This window comes from Sorex fumeus, unplaced genomic scaffold (assembly GCF_029834395.1).
Source record: "Sorex fumeus unplaced genomic scaffold, SorFum_2.1 ptg000006l, whole genome shotgun sequence".
Lineage (NCBI taxonomy): Eukaryota > Metazoa > Chordata > Mammalia > Eulipotyphla > Soricidae > Sorex > Sorex fumeus.
Window position 1 is genome coordinate 65,947,521 of NW_026606063.1, and position 6,009 is coordinate 65,953,529.

Here is a 6,009-nt window from a genome sequence, read left to right on the forward strand (position 1 = left end):
GGCCGGCTGTGTGCAAGGCAAACACCCTACTGCTGTGAGTATAGTAAGTCACATAAAAACTCAAGAACAGTCTGAGCAGTAGAATAGCAGCTGAGGAAAAGATTGGTGAGACCCAAGATCAGGAGCAGAAAACCTCTGAAGCTCAACAGAAGATTGAAAAAGTCTTAAGTGAAATGAATAGCACATCAGAAGACTAAGGGAACAAGAAGAACAATATAAGAATCATCAGTACCACCAAGAAGGCAAATGCAATGAACAATCACTAGTTGAAGAAATCATGACAACAATTTTCCAAAGTTGAGAGAGCAGGCATCCAGATCTAGGAGTTCAGAAGGATCCCAGTGAAAACAGATCTAAGGTGAAAAACTCCAAGACATAATCATAATGACAAAAGCAAAGATAAATACAGAATACTGAAAGCAGAAAGATCGAAAAAGAACTTATGTAGAAGGGAAATATTCACAGCAGAAGTGTTTAAAAAAAAGACCCTACAAGTCAGAAGGTGGAATACAGAAAAAACAAACAACAATAACAACAAAACAATGAAATGGACACCTCACCAAGACTATTCTACTCAGCTAAATCATTATTCAGATTTGAAGGCAAGATATAGAACTTCGTGAACAGGCAACATCTTGAGAATTCATAACCTTGAAACCAATTTTGCCTCACGCATTAGCCTTGCACGCAGCTGACCTGGTTTGATTCCCAGTATCCCATATGGTCCCCGATATGCACTGCCAGGAGTAAGTTCTGAGTGCAGAGCCAGGTGTGAACATTGCTGGGTGTGACCCTAAAATGCCAAAAAAAAAAAAAAACAAGACAAGACATACATACACACAATGTAATGCCACTTGGATATTAGAAATGATGAAATCAGGCAGTTTTCTATGTGCATGGATCTGGAGTGCACTAACTTCATGCAAGTGAAGTTTGAAGGAGAGGGACAGACATGGAACAATCTCTCTCATATGTAGGATATTTAAAGAAAGCATATAGTAGGAGAATAACAAATGATAAATGGCAACAGAAATTGAGAAATTATCTTCAGTAAAAATATGAGGGGTAGGGCTATTAGGACAATAGTGAAGGGAAGCGGACATTCTTCCAGTATGTGGTGATAAAAAAGATTTATGTATGAAACCATATTACTATATATTATAATATACTATTATTAATGGTATAATAAGCCATGGTGCCTGAAACAAAATTTAATAAAGTTAAAAAGCAAATTAATAAAAGACAAACTGCTCAGTACTTTCCCATTGAATATGACATTTACTCATGGCATCTATGGTTGCCCTCTACCATATGAAGAAAGGTCCTTTTATTCCTAGTGAGCTAAGGGTTTTATATTTTTTCAGTAACAATGTTTTAATGGTATTGAATATTCTATTTATTTAGGTGGATTTTTTACATTCATAGTGGTCTTTATCTTTTACTTAATTACTTGAGCATTGCCTATATTTCTAACATAATGCCAGTGTTCCCTTATTTTTTGTTTGTTTCGTTGTTTTATAGGCCACACCTGTGTTGTTCATGGTTTACTCCTGACTCTGCACTCAGAGATCACTCCTGGCAGTCTCAGGACGCCAGATGGGGTGCTGGGGATTGAACCCAGGTTGGCTGCATGCAAGGCATGCATCTTACCCACTGTACTACTGCTCAAGCCCCAGTGTCCCTTTTTTAAAGACACAATACAATTTTACACTTTATAGATCTATTTATGCTTTCCTTTTAATTAAAAAAAAATCTCTCCTCACTCATTCTTAACTAAATGGTCTGGAGAATTTTTATCTATTTTGTGTAATTTTTAATGAAATAACATGGATTTATTCACACATTAATTTTAAAAAATTCACTGTCAGACTGTTGGTCATCGATTGCCTCGAGCAGGCCCCAGTAATGTCTCCTTCATCCTACCGATATTTTAAAAAATGCCACATTTGAGGCTCTTTCAGGGTCAGGAGAATGAGATCCATCATTGTTACTGGTTTTTGGCATATTGAAAGCACCATGGGGAGTTTGCCAGACTCTGCTGTGTGAGCAGGATACTTCTGGTAGCCTTCCAGGTTCTCCAGAGTAAGATGTAGATAATAAGAGGTTGCATGGCCGCAAATGCAGCCGTGCACTTCTGGGAGCAGGGTTTTATAGTCTCTGGGTCTTGGCCATTGATGGGATTACACGGCACCAGGGGCAGTTGGTGGGTGTAACACCTATATACTGGAAGATGGGGGATCTGGGTGGAGGAGGCCCCAATCCCAATAAGAGCAGGCTTGGAGATCTACGCCCCGGGTCCTGCACACCTGGGTTCCTTCGCCGGTTCCTTCATGTGTGAGGCTCGTCTGAACGTGTGGAGAGTGGTCTTAAGCATGGCTGTGGCTGGAACCGGAGGTCTTCAGCTGCCTGGGCTCTGCTCGGGGTGGGGAGGGAAACTCAACCCACCCTCCTCCTAGGGGCCCTGGTGAGGACAGCCAGGTGTGGAGGCAGGAGACTCTACGCTGTTGACTTCCGGGAGCAGGGTTTTATAGTTTAATATAATAATATAATTTAAAAATTACATTCTTATAAAAAGATATGTTTTGAAAAATTAGAACACATGGTTGATTTACATTTCTGTGTTATTTCAGGAGTTGGCTCAACTCATCTCTCTGTGTATGGAGGTGTCACCACCTCCACAATTAAAACATAAACAATTTTTCTCCTATGTGGGATATAAAGAAACGGAGTAATGGAAAAACAAATGGCCAAAGTCACTGGAGCTGGAGATGTCTATAAAACTGAGTTTACTTTCAAGTAGAGTGATTAGGAGGGGCCACTGGAACTCTGGTGGAGGAAGTGGACTATCTGGACATGTGTGTGACATTATAATGTTGTATTCATTAAAATATAATTAACAGTATTGTAAATCCCAGGTCGGAGCAATAGCATAGCAGGTAGGGCGTTTGCCTTGCACACGATTGACCTGGGTTCGATTCCTCTGCCCCTCTCGGAGAGCCCGGCAAGCTACTGAGAGTATCTCGCTCGCATGGCAAAGCCTGTCAAGCTCCCGGTGGCGTATTTGATATGCCAAAAACAGTAACAACAAGTCTCATGATGGAGATGTTACTGGTGCCCACTCGAGAAAACAGATGAACAATGGGAGGACAGTACTACAGTAAATCCCAGTACATCAATAAAAATGGTACAGAAAAGAATAAAAAAACTAAAAAACTTACTGATTTGAAATGGGTTGAACACTGCCATCTGCTGGCTACAAGTAAAATTAGCACTCCATATTAAAGCCTGTATCCAATGTTACGGGTTTTTACGTAATACAAGTATTTTTGTGACAGGAGTTACTATTTTCTTGGAATTTGATACTGATTATCATTCACTCATATGATACCATCAAAGTTAAAGGTTATAATAATTTTATTACATTGAACAAACTGTAGCAAAATCCATAGGTCCAGTCACCTGATTCATTTAGGCAGTTTAAGCTCCATTAAATTGAGACTACTTACACAATGATAGTGATATTAAAAAAAAAAAAAAAGAAACTTCACTTTGAATGAGAGATGAGTTTCTAGGTCCAGGTTTAATACTATAAGAAATTCTACTAGTGTTCTAACAATAAATCATTCCTAAAATAAAACTTGAGATCACAAATGAGGGAAATTTTTACCATATAAATTATGCTAGAAATAAAATTATGGAAGTTATGAGATACATATATTATACATAATCATCTCTTAAATTATTGCATTTTAATTTACCCATCCCTTTATTTGTAATACATAGGAGCTCAATGAGCCCAGTTTAAACTGAGTGTCTCAGACCAAAGAATTGATGAGACTCAGGCTGTGGGGTGGGAGACATGTTGATATGATCTTAGTAGCAACAACTCTCCACATAGAACAAGTGGCTGATGTTGCACTGGTGTGAAATTGAAGCCAGGAGGCCAGAGACAGGTTGGGGGTTAAGGTGTTTGCACGCCTTGCACATAGTCAACTCTTTTGATTCCCACCACCACAGAGGATCCCCTGAGACCTGCTAGGAGTGAACCCTGAAGACAGAGCCAGGATTAAGCTCTGAGTACACGTGGGGAAGGAAAGAAGGAGGGAAGGAGGGAAGGAGAGAAGGAAGGAAGGAAGGAAGGAAGGAAGGAAGGAAGGAAGGAAGGAAGGAAGGAAGGAAGACAGGCAGGTAGGCAGGCAGGCAGGCAGGCAGAGCTATATAAGGAGAAGCAAATAAGGAGAAGTTTGTCTGCAGGATGAGGACAGATGCCAAGGGATTCCATATTGGAGTGCCTTAAGTTCTCTTTAATGACACATGTAGCACGGTCTTAGACTTGAAAAATTTGAACATATTATAATAACTCAATATAACAAAAAAAGTTAAATGACAATAGCAAACTCCTAGCAGTGCAGGGAACACTGCTCTGTACCAAGCAGTGCTCATGCTCAGTGCAATGTCACTTCTTCACAATAACCCACGGTAATACGTGGGATGGTTTTCTGTTTTCTCTGTTTACCAATGTTGCGATTGATCAATGACAGGTTATTGATAATACTATTGGGTACCACTCACTGCTTAATTCTGCCCATTGCACTGAATGAAACCCCCGCATCTGAGGCATGACCTTTTTCCCCTTGGGAGTGGGAGGGGAGAGGGACCATGGGGGCATACCTAGCTGTGCTCCAGGATCACTTATGGCTTTTCTGGGAACTGCACCTGGCTTTCACATAAAAGGCAAACACTTTACCTATACCGGACTATTTCTCCACCCTAGCTTCTTTCTGTCTTTGATGACGAGCTTGCTTCCCCAGCTTTCTAAACTCTTCAGAAAGCTTCAGCTACAATCATTCCTTACAACTCTGCTCAGATTGTACATCAATTCCTCCAAGTTATCTCTGGGTGGGGGCTCTCTTCACCTCACTCCATCCCACAGATCCCACACTCTAGGCCGGGCTTTCACTAACCCCTAGTCAGGATGTTTTACGCACTGTGCTTTAATTCTCTTACCATCGCGCATTTGTTACTAGTTCCTTTCATGCTCATGCCCGTGTTTATATTTTATGACCTGCTGCTCCGTGCCCAGCCCAAAGGAAGCGCCCCTAAAGCTCTGAAAAACGCTCGCTTCCAGGAGGGCAGAGCTGGGTGTGCCAGTGAAGGCAGTCGGACAGGGTGCAGAGGTTCCCAAAGGATGCTGGTAAACGCATCCCGGGCTGTGACATGGCCCTGCCCGGGACGCCCAAGGAAGAAGGATCCCCCCCCCCCCCAAAAAAAAGCGTTCCTGGGGCGGAGCGTGTTGCCAGAGCTCGCCTTTCCACCTGGAGTTAAGACTTTTTCAGTGAGGGAAGAACGGGTGCAGGAACACCAAACACCCGGAGCTAAAGAAAACAAGAGACACGTCCACAGGGCGCGCTCCTGCTGCTCCCCGCTCTCTCCTCTCCCAGGGACAGCTCTCACGTTCCTTTTTCCAAACCTGCAGAACCCAGGGAACCACACTGGCTGGTACCCAGCCCCGCACCCCCAGAGAGCCCCGACCCTGCTACTCTGCCAGCGGGAGGAGCACCAAGTCCACCACGAGGAGCAGCTCCTTGCAAAGTCTCTCTAGCCCTGGCCGGGCCCGCACCGCAGGTTCTCAGGCCACAGACATGCCAAGCCTCGTCCCTGCCACTGTCCCTGCCATCTCGCAAAGAGGCCAGTCCCCAGACGAGCCTGGACCAACCGCAACGCCGGCTTCCGGACGCAGAAATTCCCAGCTCCCCGGTAGGGTAAGCGCGAGTGGGTCCTTCTGAGCACGCGCACTCCCCGCGCCCTCACCTAGTGGCTGGGGCTGACGCGCAGGGATCCCTGCGCAGGCGCAGAGTGGGGGCCGGCCGGGGGAAGATTCCTCTGCGCACGCGCAATGCCCCCGCCCGTTTCCGTTCGGGGCGGGGCCGAGGGCGGGCCCGGGGCTGGGGGCGGGGCCAGGTGACTCCTGGGCAGCGCCTGGCGATTCCGGGGCTCTGGGATGAATCG